Source organism: Lutra lutra, chromosome 9, assembly GCF_902655055.1.
Source record: "Lutra lutra chromosome 9, mLutLut1.2, whole genome shotgun sequence".
NCBI classification, from domain to species: Eukaryota; Metazoa; Chordata; class Mammalia; order Carnivora; family Mustelidae; genus Lutra; species Lutra lutra.
Window position 1 is genome coordinate 51,513,050 of NC_062286.1, and position 21,824 is coordinate 51,534,873.

At 38.8% G+C, this 21,824-nt stretch overlaps 1 protein-coding gene across 2 annotated transcripts in view; it reads left to right on the forward strand.

Annotated features, from left to right (window-relative positions):
- The window catches only part of EXOC6B (exocyst complex component 6B), a 715,681-nt gene that overhangs the window by 16,902 nt on the left and 676,955 nt on the right, over positions 1 to 21,824 (forward strand). The window lies entirely within an intron of this gene.

Genomic DNA, 21,824 nt, shown 5'->3' on the forward strand with positions numbered 1-21,824 from the left:
CTTTTGTGTTGATTTATGTATCTGTCCCTCTGCTAATATCAGTCTTGATTACTCTTTTGATACTGGGTAGACTAATTCCTCCCACTTTAATCTTCTTTTCAAAAGTTTTAGCTAATTTCGTTCCTTTGTTTTTTCATGTAAAATTTAGAATAGTCTTGTCTATATCTACAAAAATACCTTACTGTGATTTTTTTTTAAGATTTTTTTTATTTATTTGACAGAGAGATCACAAGTAGGCAGAGAGGCAGGCAGAGAGAGACAGGAGGAGGAGGCAGGCTCCCTGCTGAGCAGGACCTGGGATCATGACCTGAGCTGAAGGCAGAGGAAGGCAGAGGCTTTAACCACTGAGCCACCCAGGCGCCCCACTGTGATTTTGATAGGAATTAGATTAAGCCTTGACATCCCTTTATAGAGAATTGGCATCTTTACTTCATGACTCTTTCAGTCCATAAGCACGGAATGTCTCTCAATGTATTTAGTTCTCTTTAGGCTTCATCTCTTTGGCACTGTGTAGTGGTTAACATACAAAGTGAGTATGTGTTTTGTTAGAAAAGTGATTGTAAATGGTGTTATATTTATTATATTTAAAATTTTGGTGTCATCGTGTTCATTGCTAATATATTGATATATAATTATTTTTTATCTTGTAGCTTTGTGACTGCTGAACTTACTATAGGAGTTTTTTTGTAGATTCCTTGGAGTTTTCTATGTAGATAATAGTGTCGTCTACAAATACACTACAACTACACTACAGTGTAGTTTTTTTTTTTTTTAAGATTTTATTTATTTATCTGACAGAGATCACAACAAGTAGGCAGAGAGGCAGGCAGAGAGAGAGGAGTAAGCAGGCCCCTTGCTGAGCAGAGAGCCCGATTCGGGGCTTGATCCCAGGACCCTGGGATCATGACCTGAGCCAAAGGCAGAGGCTCTAACCCACTGAGCCACCCAGGCGCCCCAGTGTAGTTCTTTTTTGATCTGTATGCCTTTTCTTTCATTTGCTTTCACTGGCTAGAACTTCTAGAACTATGTTGAATAAGACTGGTTTAAGTGGACATCTTTGCCTTTTTCCTGATCTTAGAAAGCATTCAGTTTCCCCTCAGTAAATATGGTTTTCAAGTTTTTGCAGATGCTTTTTATGAAGTTGAGAAAGTTCCCTTCTATTCTTCTTTTCTGAGAATTTTTTTTTAAATAAAGATTTTATTTATTTGTCAGAGAGCATGAGCACAGGCAGACAGAATGGCAGGCAGAGGCAGAGGGAGAAGTGGGCTCCCTGCCGAGCAAGGAGCCCGATGTGGGACTCGATCCCAGGACGCCGGGATCATGACCTGGGCTGAAGTCAGCTGCTTAACCAACTGAGCCACCCAGGCGTCCCTTTTCTGAGAATTTTATCATAAAAGAATGTTGAATTTTGTCCAGTGCTTCTACTGCATTGATTATATGTTCATGTGATTTTTCATCTTTACCTTGGTGAATTACATTGACTGATTTTTGAATATTGAAGAGCCTGCCTCTCTGAAATAAACCTAACTTATTGTGTATATTTCTTTCTTTTTTTTTTTTTTTTAAAGATTTTATGTATTTATTTGAGAGAGAAAGAGAGATTATGAGCAGGAGGAGGGGCAGAAGAAGAGAAAGAGGCAGACTCTCTGCTGAGGGGGGAGCCTGATGTGGGGCTCGACTCCAGGACCCTGGGATCATGACTGGAGCTGAAGGCAGACACTTAACAGATTGAGCCACCCAGGCGCCGCATGTATATTTCTTTTGTACTGCTGAGTTCTGTTTGCCAGTACAGATCTTCCTTGACTTATGCTGGGGCTATGTCCTGATGAACCCGTCTTAAATTGAAAATACCCTAAGTTGAAAATCCATTTAATACACCTAACCTTCCTAACATCATAGCTTAGGTTAGCCTACCTTAAACATGCTCAGGAAATTTAACATTAGCTTGCAGTTGGGTAATACCATCTAATTCACAGTCTATTTTATAATAAGTTACTTAATTTCTCATATAATTTATTGAATACTGTATTTAATACAGTATTTCAGTTGAACCCAACTGTGGGTTCAGAGAGTTCGTAAATGTATTGGTTGTTTATACTCATGATTTCGTGTCTGACTGGGAGCTGCAGCTCACTGTTTCTGCCCAACATCCATGAGAGAGTATTGTACTGCATATCTCTAGCCTGTGAAAAGATCACAATTCAAAATTTAAATTATGGTTTCTACCCAATGCATATTGTTTTGGACTATTGAGTAAAAACTGAAAAATTTTAAGTCAAACCACTGTAAGTTGGGGACTGTCTGTATTTCTTAAGGATTTTTGTGTTTATGAGGGCTATTGGTCTGTAGGTTCATGTATGTATGTATGTATTTACTGAAATCTTTTTTTTTTTTTTTAAGATTTTATTTATTTATTTGTCAGAGAGAGTGAACACAGGCAGACAGAGTGGCAGGCAGAGGCAGAGGGAGAAGCAGGCTCCCTCCTGAGCAAGGAGCCCGATGTGGGACTCGATCCCAGGATGCTGGGATCATGACCGGAGCCGGAGGCAGCTGCCTAACCAACTGAGCCACCCAGGCATCCCGTCTTCTGGTTTTGATGGTAGGGCAATACTAGCTTCCTAAAGTTATTTTCTGGAAGAGATTTTAGAATTGATGTTAATTCTGCTTTAAACATTTTGTAGAATTCTCCAATGAAACCATAGTAGGTCTGAAGATTCCTTTTTTGGGATAGTTTTAATTACAAATTCATTTTTTTCGTAGTTCTAGGGCTATATTAATTGCTTGCTATTTTGTATTTGAGTGAATTGTGATAGTTTGTGATTTTCTAGGAATTTTCTAGGATTTTCTAGGAATTCTAGGAATTTTCTAGGTTTATTTCAGAGAGGCAGGCTCTTCAATATTCAAAAATCAGTCAATGTAATTCACCAAGGTAAAGGTGAAAAATCACATGAACATATAATCAATGCAGTAGAAGCACTGGACAAAATTCAACATTCTTTTATGATAAAATTCTCAGAAAAGGGACGCCTGGGTGGCTCAGTTGGTTAAGCAGCTGACTTCCTAGAAAATTGTTTTATTTTATCCAAGTTGTCAAATTTATGTTAAAAGAGTCCTCTCTTATTATCTTTTTGATGCTGCAGGGTGTGTGGTGATATCTCTGCTTTCATTCCTTATATTGGTAATTTGTATCTTCTCTTTTTTTCCTTTGTTACATGTTTGCCAATTTTATTTATCTTTTCAAAGAACCAGATTTTTTCATTGATTTTTTTTCTATTTTTCTGTTTTTAATTTTACTAATTTCTGCCCTTTATTATTTCCTTCCTGCTGCTTATCTTTTAAATTTATTTTGACTCTTTAGGTTCTTGAGGTATAGGAGCTTAGAGTACTGATGTGAGTAATCTCTAATGTAATGTAAAGCTGTAAATATCTCTCTTGGCATTGCCTTACCCGCGTCTTGTAAATTTTGGGGTGTTGTATTTTCATTTTCATTTAGTTTAGTGTATTTTTCGATTTTTGTTTAGACTTCTCTTTGAGCCATGAATTATTTTGAAGTGTGTTGTTTACTTTCCAAGAGTTTGAACATTTCCTATTATCCTGTTACCCTGTTATTGATTTCTAGATTGATTCCATTTTGGTTGGAGAACATACTGTGTTTGATTTCAGTTCTTTTGAATTTGTTGGGTTTGTTTTATGGCCCACAGGATGGTCTTTCTTTCTATTCTGTGGTATTTCTATTCTGTGGTATAAGATGGTATTTCTTTCTATCTATTCTGTGCCCACTTTAAGAGAATATGCATTCCACTGCTTTTGGATAGAGTGTTTTACCAACGTTCATTAGATCCTATTGGTTGTTGGTGGTGTTATGTTCTATATCCTTGCTGATTTTTTTGTCTATTTCTGTCAGTTGTTGAGAGGGATGTTGAAGTCTCTAAGTATAATTGTGAAATTGTCTGTTTCTTCTTTGAAATCTGTCATTTTTTCCCTCACATGTTTAGCAGCTCTGTTGTTTGATACACATTTAGGAGTGCTGTATCTTTTTTTTTTTTTTTTTTTTTTTAAAGATTTTGTTTATTTGACAGACAGAGATCACAAGTAGGCAGAGAGGCAGGCAGAGAGAGAAGAAGGGAAGCAGACTCCCCGCTGAGCAGAGAGCCCGATGCGGGGCTCGATCCCAGGACCCTGGAATCATGACCTGAGGCGAAGGCAGAGGCTTTAACCCACTGAGCCACCCAGGCGTCCCAGGAGTGCTGTATCTTAATAGCTTGAGCATTTTTTTCTTTAAAGATTTTATTTATTTATTTATTTGAGAGATTGAGCGTGTGTCTGCAAGTGAGCGGTAGGGGAGGAGCAGAGGGAGAGGGACAAGCAGACTCCATGCTGAGCTTGAAGCCCAACATGAGGCTCAATCCCATGACCCTAAGACCATGACCTGAGCTGAAATCAAGAGCCAGACACTTGACTGACTGAGCCATCCAGGCCCCCCATTTTTACTGGATTGAGCATTTCATTATATAATGACCTTCTTTGCTATGAAGTCTACTTTATCTTATGATAATATAGTTACAATTAATGTTTGAATGATATATTTTTCATCCTTTTATTTTTAACTGACCTCTATCATATTTGAAGTGATTTTCATGTTAATAACATACAGTTGTATTGTGTTTTTTAATGTACTCTATCAGTTTCTACCTGGTATATTTAGAACATTTACATTTTGTCTATTATTGATATGGTAAGGCTTAACTACTGTTTTATTTGTTGTTTTCTGTTTAGTCTCTTCTGTTTTTCATGACTTTCTTTGAGTTACTTGAATATTTTTTCCTTTTTTTTTTTCTAAGATTTTATTTATTTATTTGACAGACAGAGATCACAAGTAGGCAGAGAGGCAGGCAGAGAGAGAGGAGGAAGCAGGCTCCCTGCTGAGCAGAGAGCCCGATGTGGGGCTTGATCCCAGGACCCTGAGATTGTGACCTGAGCTAAAGGCAGAGGCTTAACCCACTGAGCCACCCAAGCGCCCCTTGAATATTTTCATAGAATTCCATTTTTATTTATAAATAGTGTTTTTCAGTGTGTACATTTTTGTATAGTTTTTTTGGTGGCTTCTCCAGGTGTTAACATTATTTATATATAACTTATCATAGTTTACTAATGACATCGTGTTACCAGCTTAAGTGTAGAAATCCTACCTTCCTTTACGTCCCTTTATTCTTCTTTATTTATAATCTCTTAAATATTTCCTCTACAAACGTGTAGAACCACATCAGTGTTTTAATTTTTGCATCAAGCAGCAAACCCAATTTAGAAAACTTAACAGGAGTAAAGCCTATTGTATTTACCCATACTTTTGCTCACTGTGTTATTTTTTCCTTCTGATGTTCTGAGATTTAAAAAAAAAATCATTTCCTTTCTGTTTAGAGCACTTCCTATAAACAGTCCTTTGGAGTAGGCCTGCTGGCAACAAATTGCCTTTACATGAGAATGGCTTAGTTTTCCATCACATGAAAATGTCTTGAGGATATTTTTGCTGGGTGTGGGATTCTGGTTTGACAATTCTTTAATACAGCAAAAATTGTGTGACTTTTTTCTGGCTTCCATGGTTTCTGATGAGAATTTGCTATCATTCAAGTTGTTTGTTCTCTATAGCAAAGGTGTCATTTTTCTGTGGCTACTCAGTATTTTTTCTTTGTCTTTAGTTTTCAGGAGTTTAATTATGATGTGTTTTGGGTATGGATTTCTTTGGGTTTATTCTGTTTGGGCTTCGCTAAGCTTCGTCTGCTGGTTTATGTCCCTTGCCAGTGTGGTTTTTTCTCCATTATTTAAGTACTTTCTCACCCCACTTTCTTTCTATTCTCCTTCTGGGACTCTCATGACACAAATGTGTCACCAGATTTTTTGTTACATTCCAACAGCCCCTGAGGCTCTGCTTATTTCTTTCAATTTTTTTTTTTTAACCCCACATGTTCAGATAATATAATTTCTATTTTTCTGTGTTTTGGTTTACTAATTCTTTTCTCCATTCCTTCCATTCTGCTCTTGAGCCCATTCATGGAGTTTAAAAAAATTTTTTTTTGTATTTTTCAGTTCTAAACTCTACATTTGATTATATTTTCCTCTTTTTTCCCCCCTGAAGCTTTCAATCCTTTTGTTTCAAGCATGTTCATAATTATTTGTTAAAACATTTTTATCACGAGTGCTTTAAAATCTTCATCAGAGAATTCTAACATGTCAACTCTGTTTGGGCATTAATGATTGTCCTTTTTCATTAGTTTGACAACTTCCTGCTTCCTGGTTCTTGGTATGAAGAATGATTTTTTTTTTTAAAGATTTTATTTATTGATTTGACAGAGAGACACAGCGAGATAGGGAACATAAGCAGAGGGAGTGTGAGAGGGAGAAGCAGGCTTCCTGCTGGGCAGGGAGCCTGATGTGGGGCTTGATCCCAGGACCCTAGTATCATGACCTGAGCCGAAGGCAGCTGCTTAACAACTGAGCCACCCAGGCAGCCCTGAAGAATGATTTTTAAGTGAAACTTGTACATTTTCATATTATGTTATGAGACTCTGGCTCTCATTTAAACCTATTTTTTTATCTGGCTTCCTTTGACACTACTTTGGTGGGACAAGGTGCAGATTACTGCTTCACGATTGATTGCTAGGTAGAGGTGGCTGCAGATGTTTCCTATTTGGCCTCTGTTGACTCCTGAGAGGGACTTCTAATTATTGCTGGAGATGGGAGTTCTGGCTCCATACATGGTCTGTGCTGACACCATGGTGTGGGAGAGAGGTATATACTATCTGGTGGTGAAGAAAGTCCCAGCTCCCTTCTTGGCCTTCTCTGACACCCTGACTGGGGTGTAGGGTGCTTTGTTATCACCTCGTGAAGGTGCAAGTCTAGATGCCCTCTCTGTTTATGCTGGTGTGCATGTGGTCACAGTTCTTTTCTATGGTGTTTGTCTAGAATAGTGACTGTGTGAACATGTTCTGTCTTGGTAGGCTACCCCTTTGGGCCAGGGAGAGCGGGCCTTTGTTGGGGTTTTGTTTTGTTTGCACTTGTGTTTCTGGATTGCCAGTCTATTTAGTTTGAAGTCTGGGAAATGAGGCCAAAAAGAAAACCCAGGAAACTTAGCACTGTTGTTCCTTTGGTCCTGAGGTTCCAAGCCAGTCTGTCTTTTCCTTCCCATCTTTCAGATTCTTTAATGTTTGTTTTGTGCATAATGTCTGGAGTTTTTAGTTATGCTTGGTGGGAGGTATAGGAAAAACTGTGTTTGCTCCGTTTTCCAGGATAGGAAAGTTCTGTTATGTTTTTAAAATCTCAAATTATTTTTCTTTTTTATAAATATGGTATATATTTATTAGTAAAAATAAAATCAGACAGAATAGAAGAGTACAAAGATGACACAAATACAATAAGCAAAAATCTGTTTCTGAGAACTGTCATTAACTTCAAGTAATTATCCTCCCAGATCAGTATCACTTCACACAAATATACAAACAGGAGGGTGAAGAGAAGAAAATAATTTTCATAAAAAATTGGATGTACTATAATTCTGCTCCCAATAAAAAGTATTAAATGTTACTTTACTTGAAGTGGATACTGAAATGCAACTTACGAAATTACTGAATTTCAGGTAAAATTTTTTTTTTTTATCACAAATGATGTTCATTCTTTAAGATCTCTTAAGAAGGTAAAAAGTCAGTTTCTATCTTTGTAATTAAAAAAAAAAACTCACATTCAGGGGCACCTGGGTGGCTCACTGGGTCACGTGTTTGCCTTCAGTTCAGATCATGATCCTAAAGTCCTAGGAGTGAGTCCCATGTCAGGCTCCTTGCTCAGTAGGGAGTCTGTTTCTGCCCTTCCTCCTGCTGTTTCTCCTTCTCTTTCTTGCTCACTCTCTCTCTCAAATAAATAAATAAAATCTTCCAAAAACAAAAAACACCTCACATTCAATTTTAGGCAATATTAATTGATTTCCCATTGTGGAAGAAAAGGAAAATTAATGCTTTTTCTCCTTCAAAACAGCTTTATTGAGGTATAATTCACATACCATAAAATTCACCCACTCAAAGTGTATAATTCCATGGTTTTTAGTATATTCTCAGGCTACATAATTTTGCCAGAGAAAAGTCTCTTGATACCTTGCCTAGGGTTAAGTATTTGGCTGCTGAAATATCCATTTATGGGATGAATGTGTAAGGGTTTGACTGTTCTGTATTCCTTCTTTCAGTTAATCTGTTTGTTTTCAGTGCTTCTGCTATTCTTGGCATTCTGAATCCTGACCTTCTCTACGGTTTATGGCTGGTACTTGGACTCCCTTTTGGATTTCATTCCTTTGGCAAATACTCTAGGCTCTTTTTGGTACTACTCTACTTCGTCCTTACTGCTGTTTATCAGCTTTTGTGTTCCAGAAATTTGTTGCTGTTTCTTGTTAGCTGCGGGCTCTTTTTTTGTTCTTGGAGTAATCGGTTTGTGCCTCTTTCTTTAATGGGGTCTCAGGAGGGCGGAAGATAAATGCACATGGTTTTCTCATCGCATTGACATGGAAGCCTGGAAGCCGGAGTACAGTAAATAGTAGATAGTCACTAGATTTCTTTTTTTTAATATGAAGGAAAACAGGATTTTCCATAGCCACTAACTGTCCTGTCCCATCTCCCATCCCCCATTTTTCACTACTTTTGTACAGTGTGAGGACTTTTCCCATTTACGTGGCTCTCTCACTTTCTCCTGACTTTCCTCCCACATGTTCTTTTCTCAGTCTCTCTCTCCCCTCACTTGTACCCAGCCAGTCATTTTTCACCCAGTCTACTGCACTACTGTGTGTGTGAGCCTCCTGGAGTAGCCGTCTTGCGGACTCATTTATACACTTATCCCTATTTGTGTGTCTTTTTTTTCTTTCATATTTTGTAAGAAGTATATTGGTTTACATGATTTTCCTTTAAACTTTATTATTTTCTATTTTATGTGAAATTACTTTGTCATACCTTTGTGCCTGTGACAGTTCCTAGCCCATTCATCTAACATTCCTTTTGGTTCATTGAGTAACCTTTAGGTACCAGGTACTTACTTACTTACTTAATTAATTTTAAAAAGATTTTATTTATTTATTTGACAGACAGAGATCACAAGTAGGCAGAGAGGCAGGCAGAGAGAGAAGGGGAAGCAGGCTCCCCCTGAGCAGAGAGCCCGATGCAGGGCTTGATCCCAGGACTCTGAGATCATGACCTGAGCCAAAGGCAGAGGCTTTAATCCACTGAGCCATCCAGGCTCCCCCAGGTACTTTATTTTTAAACGATAATGGCTCTTAAATACTTCAAAGTTTTATATAACTTTATTGTAAAAAAAAAAACAATTTAAGCATTTATGAGTAACATTCCTTCTCTTCCCTGTTCTAAACTCACCTCTTCAAAGCATTATTAGTGTTTGATGTGTAATTTTCTAGACTTTTTTCCTATGCTTATATAAGCATGTTTATATACATACTCACATTCTTTTTTTTTTAAATTAATTAATTTCACAGAGAGAGAGAGAAAGAGAGAGGCACAAGCAGGGGGAGTAGCAGGCAGAGTGAGAGGGAGAAGCAGGCTCCCTGCTGAGCAGGGAGCCCAATGTGGGGCTCTATCCCAGGACCCTGGGATCATGACCTGAGCCAAAGGCAGACAATTAACCAACTGAGCCATCCAGGCACCCCTCACATTTTTATATACATATACAGTCTATAGTTTTCTTTTTCTTTTATTCTTTATTTACTTATTTATTTTTGAGAGACACACACACACATACACAGAGGAGAAGGGGGGAGGGACAGAGGGAGAGGGAGAGAAGGAATCTTAAGCAAGCTCCATGCCCAGCACAGAGCCCTATGTGGGGCTCGATCTCATGACCTTGAGATCATGACCTGAGATGAAATCAAGAGTTGGACACATAACCAACAGCCACCCGGGCACTCCCAAGTTTTCTTTTCTTTATTATTTTTTTTAAAGATTAATTAATTTATTTGTCAGAGAGAGAGAACACAAGCAGGGGGAGCAGCAGGCAGAGGGAGTAGCAGGCTGCTGCTGAGAAAGAAAGGAGCCCATTGCTGGGCTTGATCCTAGGGTCCTGGGATCATGACCTGAGCAGAAGGCAGATGCTTAACCAACTGAGGCTCCCAGGCGTCCCCCAAGTTTTCTTTTCTTTTTTTTTTTAAAGATTTTATTTATTTATTTGACAGAGAGAGATCACAAGTAGATGGAGAGGCAGACAGAGAGAGAGAGAGGGAAGCAGGCACCCTGCTGAGCGGAGAGCCCGATGCGGGACTCGATCCCAGGACCCTGAGATCATGACCTGAGCCGAAGGCAGCGGCTTAATTCACTGAGCCACCCAAGTGCCCCCCAAGTTTTCTTTTTTTTTTTTTAAAGATTTTATTTATTTATTTGACAGAGAGAAATCACAAGTAAGCAGAGAGGTAGGCAGAGAGAGAGGAGGAAGCAGGCTCCCTGCTGAGCAGAAAGCCCGATGTGGGGCTCGAACCCAGGACCTGGGATCATGACCTGAGCCGAAGGCAGCGGCTTAACCCACTGAGCCACCCAGGCACCCCCCCAAGTTTTCTTTTTAAATGGGTGTTATCTTATACATTTTGATAGACATCTGGTTTTTTCTTCTTAACAATATATAAGTATGTCATATTTTTCTAAGTTGAAACTTCGAGTATTCTGTTATGTGGAATTACATGCTTCTCTGTTGATGGACATTTCAATGGTCTTATCCCTCCCCATGTTGTTCTTACAAACAATTCTGTATTCTGATAAATGTTTCTTTACATATTGATAGCGGTATTTCTGTAGGATAGATACTTAAATGTGGGATTGCTGAGAATAAGTTTTGTAATTTTAAAGCTTCAATAAGTAAAACTAATTCACAGCCCATTCTTTTTCCTTTCCAAGTTAGTTCCTGTGGAAAATTTAAAACACAGAGGTTGAGAAAATAGTACAATAAATCCCCATGTACTCTTCTTATAGTCTTAGTGGTTACAAACACATAGCAAATCTTATTTCTCTAATCCTCTCACTGCCTACCCATTTCCCACCATGCCTACCTTTGCTAATTTTGAAGTATGTCCTAAACATATCATTTCATCTGTGAACACTTCAGTAGTACTCATATTACTTCTGGGAGATTTTGCTTTGATTTACAGATTTTTGCTTCATTATTAGGGTCTCTGGAACCTGTTCAATGAGTGAGTCAAGGACTATCTGTAGTTAGTTTGAAATTATTCATTTTGGCAATAATTAGGCAGCAAGACCAGTTTTTGAAGATCATACCTAAAAACATGCAATCAGCATATAGGATATATAGCTTTTCTTTCCATTCTTTGTGGGGATGGTGGGAGGAAGGCAAAAAGGAGGGGAAGAAGGGCATACACTCAGCTCAACTGAATAGTTATCAAATCTATAGGGTATAAGACCAAAGAACAACAACAAAAATCCTTGTTTGTCTCACTGAAAATGATCATCTGATCTTCCAGAAAACTGCCTACAGTTCCCGACTTCTGTGCCAAATTTAAGGAATAGGCTCTAAGTATCAGGAAAAAGCCTTTTCTTTTTTTTTTTTTTTTTAAAGCATATACAATGTTTTTTAAAAAAGATTTATTTATTTAAAGACCGTGGTGGGGGGTGCCTGGGTGGCTCAGTGGGTTAAGCTGCTGCCTTCGGCTCAGGTCATGATCTCAGGGTCCTGGGATCGAGCCCCGCATCGGGCTCTCTGCTCAGCCGGGAGCCTGCTTTCCTCTCTCTCTCTGCCTGCCTCTCTGCCTACTTGTGATCTCTCTCTCTGTCACATAAAAAAAAAAAAAAAAAGACCGTGGTGGAGGGGCAGAGGAGAGGGAGAGAGAGTTTTAAGTGAATTCCGTGCTGAGTGCAGAGCCCCAAATGGGGTTCAATCTTAGGACCCTGAGAAAATGACCTGAGCTGAAACCAAAAGTTGGATGCTTAACTAACTCAGGCATCCCTAAGCTTACACAATTTTTACCCAGAGTAAAAATGTAAGCCGAATAAGGGTCAATAAAAGCCTCATGCAATTGATATTCTTTCTAATTATTTCTTATGATCAGTGTTAGAATAGCTATGCCTCAAGTTTGACAGCTCCGTGAATGATGTTGACTAGAGAAGCCCAAGATTGCATTTATTGAGGATACTAGCATGTAATTGTAATGGGTTATTCAATAAGGTACTACTCTTTTTCTTTTGAGGACAAGCAAAATGTCCTTTAGAATAATGACTCAGGCTCTTCTCTCTGAGCAGAAAAGACCATTCATGTGAAGTAGATAATTTGCAAAGTGGTTCTTGAATAGTTCTGGAGGAAGAAAATCATTCCAGGGGCTTTATTAGCTTGAACTTTTAAATCAGTTATGTAGTATGGGAGCCTGTGACTGGAACTTTTAGAAAGTGGCCTCTTTTCATATACCAAGTTCTGGCATTATAAAAAGCTGGGAAAACAGTCTCCCAGAAGTATACCAGCTTTAAACTGTCCTCATCTTACTTACCAGTTTTGGACAGCATGACCCAGAATTTGCCCTTATTAACCAGACTGACTTTAAAAAGTCAGAAGCTTATAATTATTTAATTCTAAAAAAACCAAAACCCAAAACCCAAACCAAAAACCCAAAACCCCTCCATGAAGCCAGAAATTCAGGTGTCCTTTTTGTGGTTTTATTTCCCATGTCAGTACACAAGGTTGGTCAGGAGTTTTATTTTTGGCTCCTAGCAGTCTTTTATAGACTAGGAGGACGAGTCCCATGTAACTCAGAATCAGTTCTAAATTACAACAGCTTGCTGATGGGAGAAGCAGAGAGAAATTTCTCAAGTTACTTGAAGCAGAGTTATAAATGTTTCATTTTATTATAAGAAGTTACTAGAAAGACTTGGAAATTCCTCAATCCTCCTCATTTCCTTAAGTTTGCTCGTCTACTAGAGGCGGTCATGCATGGAGATTGCCTCCAGAATAGTGCTTTTTTTTCTTTATCTTTTCAAATTTTAAGAACAGCTCCTTTTAAGAGTTAAATGATGGAGAAACGATCATCCGTCTGGTCCAGAAGTAAAGAAGGGCTGCAAATCCAGGTTGCTGTGTATCTGAGCGGATTTCTTTCTGGTGTTGCCATTCTGCATTATTACATTCTGTTCATCAAATACAAATTTTACGGAATCTTTCTTTCTTTCTTTTCTTTTTTTTTTTTTTTAAAGATTTTATTTATTTATTTGACAGGCAGAGAGGTCGGCAGAGAGAGAGGAAGAGAAGCAGGCTTCCCACTGAGCGGAGACCCCCGATGTGGGGCTCGATCCCAGGACCCTGGAATCATGACCTGAGCTGAAGGCAGAGGCTTTAACCCACTGAGCCACCCAGGCGCCCCTTTACGGAATCTTTCATTCACATCAGTATGTTGTCACTAAAATAATTTTTGCTAGTCATCACACTACTCATTTCTCCATGGCTCTAGGATGGGCTGCATCAGACTGCTGTGTGTTGTAGTGTTCTTGTTCTCAGAGTTATAACAGACAGAATAGGCAGCCAAGCCTTTTGAAAACAAGTAAAAAACTGACCCAAGCAAATGAAGAGCATGAGTCCAACAAAATTCTCAAACTAGTTTTGTTTTCCTATACGTTAGAATTCAGAGTCAAAGCAGCTTCATCCTGTTTAATGGAAAGCTAAGGGTCAGAGAACAACCTGTTATTCTTTATCTACTTGAAGTTGGAGCCCCAGAGCGAGATACAGTGTTATCATTAATTACTTGGAAAGAGTAGGTTATAAGTTATGTACATAGCTGGAAGGCTCCTATCAGCCTAATCTCTATGAACTTTATATAGTCTGACATCTTAAAGACTTCTAGGGCCCCTGGGTGGCTCAGTTGGTTAAGCGACTGCCTTCAGCTCTGGTTATGATCCCAGGGTCCTGGGATAGAGCCCTGTGTCACGCTGCATGTTCAGCAGCGAGCCTACTTCTCCTTCTCCTGATCCCCCTGCTTATGTGCTCTCTCTCTCGGTCAAATAAATAAATAAAATCTTTTTTTTTTTTTTTTTAAGAATGCTTAAAAAAGACTTCTAATTCACTATGGAGGTTCAGGTATGTTCCAAATTAGGTTAATTCTTAAGTATGGTTGCTTTGCACAGTTTTCCAGGTTGTACAGTACATAGCTGGGCTGTATTTAAGGTGGTACCATTTAGAGATAGCATAGGTAAGGTAGATTTATATATTCATTAGGGGCAATTTTCTAGCAGATGGTAGGCAGGTATCTTTAAGAGGGGAAAGATACTATATGAGCAAGTGTAGACCCTACAAAAACTGAGAACTCTTTTTTAAGTTGTATTTATAGATGCAATAATTTTAAGTGCATAATCCGTATATTTATTCCCTGTTTCCTGTGTTTATTATTTCTACCACATTTTCCTTAATACTGACTGTTCCCCGATCCTCCACTCCTCGCCCTTGGGGAAATGAGCTCTTAAGGGGATTTGTATGAAAGTGTTTTGGATTTTTATTTTTGATGTGTTTTTTCACAGTTTAGCGACTCTGTGGCCTCAATATGGATGTTCCTACCATGTCGAGATGACCTAATGTTTGGATCCAGCTAATAGCTCCATTGTATGTTGAATAAACCTCACATCTTTGCCAGAGGTTTGGGTATTACTCAGTTGTGATTCTGTCAGTATGTGGTCAGCTGGGATTCCAAGTTCATTTGTTATTTCTCAGAGTTTCCAGAAGGTTGCCCTGAGTAGCACCAGACTTTTGATAGTATTCACCATCTGGTGCTTTTGTTTCTAAGGTTGGGTTTGGGAGTCTTGTTATTTGTTTCTTTTGCATCAAGATTAGTCACAGTTTTAATTCTGGTATTTCAAATGTTTTTTGACGTCTCTATCCCCAAAGTTTACCAGCAAGTAGGCTCTCCCGGTAGGGACATGACCAAACTTATTTGGGTTTATGTGACATATAGTACCAAAAGGTGTTTATTTTATTTTAAAAAAAATTTTTTTTTAAAGATTTTATTTATTTATTTGACAGAGAGAAATCACAAGCAGGCAGAGAGGCAAGCAGAGAGAGAGGAGGAAGCAGGCTCCACGCCGAGCAGAAAGCCCGATGTGGGGCTTGAACCCAGGACCTGGGATCATGACCTGAGCCGAAGGCAGCGGCTTAACCCACTGAGCCACCCAGGCGCCCCTTATTTTAAAAATTTTTAAAAAAGATTTGATTTATTTATTTTAGAGAGAGTGAGAGGGAGCACAAGTGGGGGACAGACGTGGAGGGAGACTCCCCACTGAGCAGGGAGTCCTATGTGGGGCTTGATTCCAGGACCCTGTGATCATGACCCAAGCCAAAGGCAGACACTTAACTGACTGAGCCACCCAGGCGCCCCCAAGAGGAGTTTAAATTGACCTTTCAGGTCACTAGGTTTTGAGTTCATGTTAATGGTTCTCAGACTGGAGCATTGATCAGAGTCACCTGGAGGACTCTAATACAGAATGTGGGCTCCATTCCCAGAGTTTCTAATTCTGTAGGTCTGGAGTAGGGCCTGAGAATTTGCTTTTCCAGCTAATTTCAGGTGACAATTGATGTTGCTGGTTCAGGTACCACACTTTGAGGACCACTGCCCTAAGATAAGATCACCTTATTCTTTAAATGTATAGGTTCGTGTCTTTGAGAAAAATATTAAGAGTCTTAGAATTCTTTTTTTTTTTTCTAAGATGAGAAGATATTTTTTCTGATTTTGAAAATAATATATTTGTAGGGTAAAAAATTTGAAACATAAAGAAAGCTTAAAGATGAAAGTAAACATTGCTTAAAATCCCATTATCAATACAGTAAACCAATTTTGGTAGACTACATTCTAGATGTTTTTGTATGCAGTTATAAAAACTTATGGCGGTGCCTGGATGGCTCGGTGGGTTAAAGCCTCTGCCTTCAGCTCAGGTCATGATCCCAGGATCTTGGGATCGAGCCCCGCAGTGGGCTCTCTGCTCAGTGGGGAGCCTGCTTCTCTTCCTCTCTTTCAGCCTGCCTCTCTGCCTACTTGTGATCTCTGTCAAATAAATAAATAAAATCTTTTTTTTTTTTTTAAAGATTTTATTTATTTATTTGACAGAGAGAGAGAGATCACAAGCAGGCAGAGAGGCAGGCAGAGAGAGGGGAGGAAGCAGGCTCCCCGCAGAGCAGAGAGCCCGATGTGGGGCTCGATCCCAGGACCCTGAGATCATGACCTGAGCCGAAGGCAGCGGCTTAACCACTGAGCCACCCAGGCGCCCCAATAAATAAAATCTTTAAAAAAATTTATAATTTCATTAAAAGATAGTTTCGTTTATACCTGATGTTTTGTAACCTACTTCTAAAATTCAACAATATGCAATAGACACAGATATATATCAAATTAGTATTTTGTTACATAGATTGCACAATTTATTAAACCACTGATAGTGATAAATACATAGATTGTCTCCAGTTTTCTAGCAGTCACAGCTCTTATACTATATCTTTGTATAGATGTCTAATCATTTTTTTTTTTTTTTTTTTTGTGAATTCCAGAAAATGGTAGTGTTAGATCAAGGAGATATACATTTAAAAAAAATTTTTTTTTAAAGATTTTATTTATTTATTTGGCAGACAGAAATCCGAAGTAGGCAGAGAGGCAGGCAGAGAGGCAGGCAGAGAGAGAGGAGGAAGCAGGCTCCCCGCCCAGCAGAGATCCTGATGCAGGGCTCGATTCCAGGACCCTGGGATCATGACCGGAGCCGAAGGCAGAGGCTTTAATCCACTGAGCCACCCAGGTGCCCCTACATTTAAAATTTTGATAAATAGGGGCGCCTGGGTGGCTCAGTGGGTTAAGCCTCTGCCTTCGGCTCCGGTCATGATCCCAGGGTCCTGGAATCGAGCCCCGCATCGGGCTCCCTGCTCGGCGGGGAGCCTGCTTCCCCCTTCTCTTTCTGCCTGCCTCTCTGCCTACTTGTGATCTCTCTCTGTCAAATAAATAAATAAAATCTTAAAAAAAATTTTTTTTGATAAATATTGCCAGCTTACCTCCAGAAAAGGTAACTTTTGCTAACAATGTCTACATTTTATTTGGAACCTGAAATGTTTTTTAAGATAACAAATTTCTTTTATCTTCTTATGTTAGAAACTTTAGAAAATGTTTTCTCTAAGATGGACAAAAATTCTAATAGTTCTGGGATGCAAAGTTATTAGCTCTACCCCTCAAGTTTCATCATAGTTCTGATAAGATTATTTAATCTTGGTAGGCCTCAAAACACTTTCCCAGACACATCTTTAGATTCATGATATAGAAAGGACCTCAGATGACAAGTATTATCTGTCCTTCATTTAACCTTTGTGAAAAGTTTCCAAAAAGGCCCTATTGCAGGGTAGAAGCAGTCAACGTAGTGCGTTAGGAATCATCTGGTGATCAGCTAACCAGCTAAAAATATCCTGAAAACTTTAGGGTGTAAAAGGAAACCTTTAAAATAAAAGTCAAATCATCTTTTCAGTGATGTAAATTGTTTTTCTTTTTTTTGCGAGTTGTCTGTTTGATTATTTCTATCAGTAAACAATGAGCACACACACCCTCTTTAAGTGTATTCATTTATAAATTATATGCAAGTACTAAAATATTATATATACTGTAACATACACAGGAAAATAGAAATTTAAAAGGGTGAGATTAAGATATTGATAGTAAAGATGCTGTTTTTCTTTCTGTATCTCAGTAGAAACTGCCGTTTTTCGCTGGCTTTGTTACTTAAGCATCATTTTCTACAGAGAAAAGGAGATTCCTAATTTTAGGTGTATACCTGAAAGGAACTTTTATACCTATCACAGACCAAATGCCTGTTTTGATAGTTTGTTCTTGAATGTTTCAATGCATTTTATGTTTATCAACTTCTGAAAAAGTAAAGTTACTTGTAATCACTATAGTGTAGAATGAGAAGAAGGTATTATTTGTTCCTTTAGGTAGTTGGTAAAAATCTATTTAACATCATTGATAGAGCATATATTACTTTAACTTCAGATCCAGTTCTGTTTAGAACCATAGAATTTATAAAAGGTAGTGGAAATAATTTTGTCTCATTTCTCTTGATTACCTAGATTTTGGTATAGTGTAGTGGTTAAGAGCCCAATCACAGACTCTGGAGTTAGATTACTTGGATTCAGTTTCTGGCTGTTATCTATTCACTGTGTGATCTTTGGTAAGTTACTTTCCCTTTCTGTGCCTTACTTTCCTCATCTGTAGAATGGGGCTAATGAGAGCATCTATCATACGAGGTTCTTGTGAGAAATGGTCTATCTTGTAGTCAATATTTTTACTGAATGTTTACTGTTATTACTACTATTCATTCACTATTGTAAAATTAACTTCCAAGTAATATTAGAAAGAAAATTTAAATTAAATTAGAACTTAACAACTTTACAATTCTCCTCTAAATCTACTACCAGGTATTTTGATATTTTATGACAAGCAGAGTGGCATGTCTTTCTGGAGTTCTACTATGTGGGTTTGAATCCTGGCTTTATTAGTTACTAGCTAAGTCACCTTGGTTGAATCAGTTTAGGTTTGCCTCTGGTTACTCATCATTTAAATGAGTGATAATAATAGTGCCTGTCCCATTAAAGTTGTTACAAAAATTAAATGGATTATTACAGGTATAGTGCTTAGAAAAATGCCTGGGTGTTATGAGTGATCAATATAAACTATATATTTTATTCTTTACAGATACTTAAAAAATAAAATGATAAATTTTAGTTGGTTAAGTAAATTATTTAATAAAATATTTTCATATTCTTATTTTGGTTGTATTCATGATTTTTATTTATTTTATTTTATTTTTAAGATTTTATTTATTTATTTGACAGAGAGAGAGAGATCACAAGTAGGCAGAGAGGCAGGCAGAGAGAGAGAGAGAGAGAGAAGCAGGCTCCCTGAGCAGAAAGCCTGATGCAGGGCTCGATCCCAAGACCCTGAGATCATGACCTAGGCCAAAGGCAGAGGCTTAACCCACTGAGCCACCCAGGGGCCCCATATTCATGATTTTTAAAAAAATTAATTTGAGAGAGATAGTGTGGGGCTGGGGAGGGGCACAGGGAGAGGGATAGAAAGTCTCAAACAGACTCCATGCTGAGCATGAAGCCTGAAGCGGGCTCGATCCCGTGACCATGAGATCATGACCTCAGCCGAAACCAAGAGTTGGATGTTCAGTCGACTGCACCACCCAGGTCCTAGCCGTATTCATAATTTTTAATGTCTGTGTAATATGCTATTATTTTGAGATATTGTGAACCCCAAACAATAGTTATCTTGCTTCTGTGTTAGAAATAAAGTGGGTTTTTTTTCTGCCTGATCCATTTCTTCAGAAAGAAAAGTTTATTCTTTCCATACACATTCCAAAAATGCAGTCTTTTGCATACATTTTGAAATTAAAATACAATTTTTAACTTTAATTTAGAACACATTTCAAATGATACTGAACTTTAATCCAAATGACCACATAAAGTAATACCTGGCAATAAATCCATTGCTATTATTATCTCATATTACTGTCAGCTTTTTCCTGTTTGCCCAGTTGCTTTTGTGTTACTGGGCTGTTAGTGAACTTTGTAAGTCTATGTATGCAATACAGGCCCCTTCATCTACATATTTTCATGAGTATCATGGTGTTGCTTTGGCCAATGTTCTCTGTCTTTTGTGTTTCAATATTTAAAAGTAAAAGTATATGTGATGAGAACTATTTAATATTTGCTGAAATACTGGGATTTGTTTTGGCTTATGGGACCCCCTGAGATCAAATATATGAAAATGGCAAAGTGAAAAAATCTGAACTCATTGATCACTGTATACATGCTGCTTTTCTCCTTAAATATTAAAACCTGCTTTGGTATATCATAAATGTGTGGTATTTAGATATAGATATTTAGCAGTTTGGAGCTCCAAGTAGTGTATTTTGATTGGTGATTATAGTATTTAGCATATTGCTATTTTAAGTCAACATGTTATAGATCTAAGTTTAGTTTCTTAAAAAAATGTGTTTAATTTTCATATACTTTTTCAATTCAAATTTGGGCAAGGTTAATATGAATTTATGAGAGCTTAAGAATTGTAAAAATCAGGGGAGGAGTCAAGATGGCGGAGAAGTAGCAGCTGAGACTACTTCGGGTAGCGGGAGATCAGCTAAATAGCTTATCTAAAGATTGCAAACACCTACAAATCCAACGGGAGATTGAAGAGAAGAAGAACAGCAATTCTAGAAACAGAAAATCAACCACTATCTGAAAGGTAGGACTGGCGGAGAAGTGAATCCAAAGCGACGGGAAGATAGACTGAGGGGGGAGGGGCCGGCTCCCGGCAAGCGGCGGAGCAATGGAGCAAAATCAGGACTTTTAGAAGTCTGTTCCGCTGAGGGACATCACTCCAGAGGCTTAACTGGGGTGAAGCCCAGGTGGGGTCAGCGCGGCCTCAGGTCCCGCAGGGTCGCAGAAGGATCGGGGGTGTCTGCGTGTCGCAGAGCTTACCGGTATTGGAGCGGGGAAGCGGGCTACAGAGACAGAGCCGAGGAGTGACTCTCAGCTCGGGGTTGCCTTGAACCGGTCGCAGGCTCGGTCAGCTCGGAGTGCGGCTGGAGGCCAGGGTGAAGGGAGTCATTGGGCGCTGTTCTCTGAGGGCGCACTGAGGAGTGGGACCCCAGGCTCTCGGCTCCTCCGGGCCGGAGACCGGGAGGCCGCCATCTTCACTCCTGTCCTCCGGAACTCTACGGAAAGCGCTCAGGGAACAAAAGCTCCCGAAAGCAAACCCGAGCGGATTACTCAGCGCGGCCCCGGGTAAGGGCGGTGCAACTCCGCCTGGGGCAAAGACGCTTGAGAATCACTACAACAGGCCCCTCCCCCAGAAGATCAACGGGAAACCCAGCCAGGACCAAGTCCACCTACTGAGGAGTGTAGTTTCAACACCAAGGAGCGCGGCGGAATTCCAGAGGAGAAGAAAGCAAAGCACGGAACTCATGGCTTTCCCCCCATGATTTTTTAGCCTTGCAGTTAACTTAATTTTTTTTTTCAATTTTTTTCTTTTTCTTTTTCTCTTCTTCTGCTAAATTTTTTTAACTTTTACTGTTTTCTTTTTTAACGTTTTTTAAATAGTTTATCTAATATATATATATTTTTTTCCTCTTTTTATATTTTTTCTTTATCGGCTTTCTGTTTTTAAATAGTTTTTTTTTTTTTTCTTTTTGAACCCCTTTTTATCCCCTTTCTCCCCCCTCACAATTTGGGATCTCTTCTGATTTGGCTAAAGCATATTTTCCGGGGGTTGTTGCCACCCTTTTAGTATTTTACTTGCTCCTTCATAAACTCTTACCTGGACAAAATGACAAGGTGGAAAAATTCACAACAAAAAAAAGAACAAGAGGCAGTACCAAAGGCTAGGGACCTAATCAATACAGACATTGGTAATATGTCAGATATAGAGTTCAGAATGACGATTCTCAAGGTTCTAGCCGGGCTTGAAAAAGGCATGGAAGATATTAAAGCAACGCTCTCGGGAGATATAAAAGCCCTTTCTGGAGAAATAAAAGAACTAAAATCTAACCAAGTTGAAATCAAAAAAGCTATTAATGAGGTGCAATCAAAAATGGAGGCTCTCACTGCTAGGATAAATGAGGCAGAAGAAAGAATTAGCGATATAGAAGACCAAATGACAGAGAATAAAGAAGCTGAGCAGAAGAGGGACAAACAGCTACTGGACCACGAGGGGAGAATTCGAGAGATAAGTGACACCATAAGACGAAACAACATTAGAATAATTGGGATTCCAGAAGAAGAGGAAA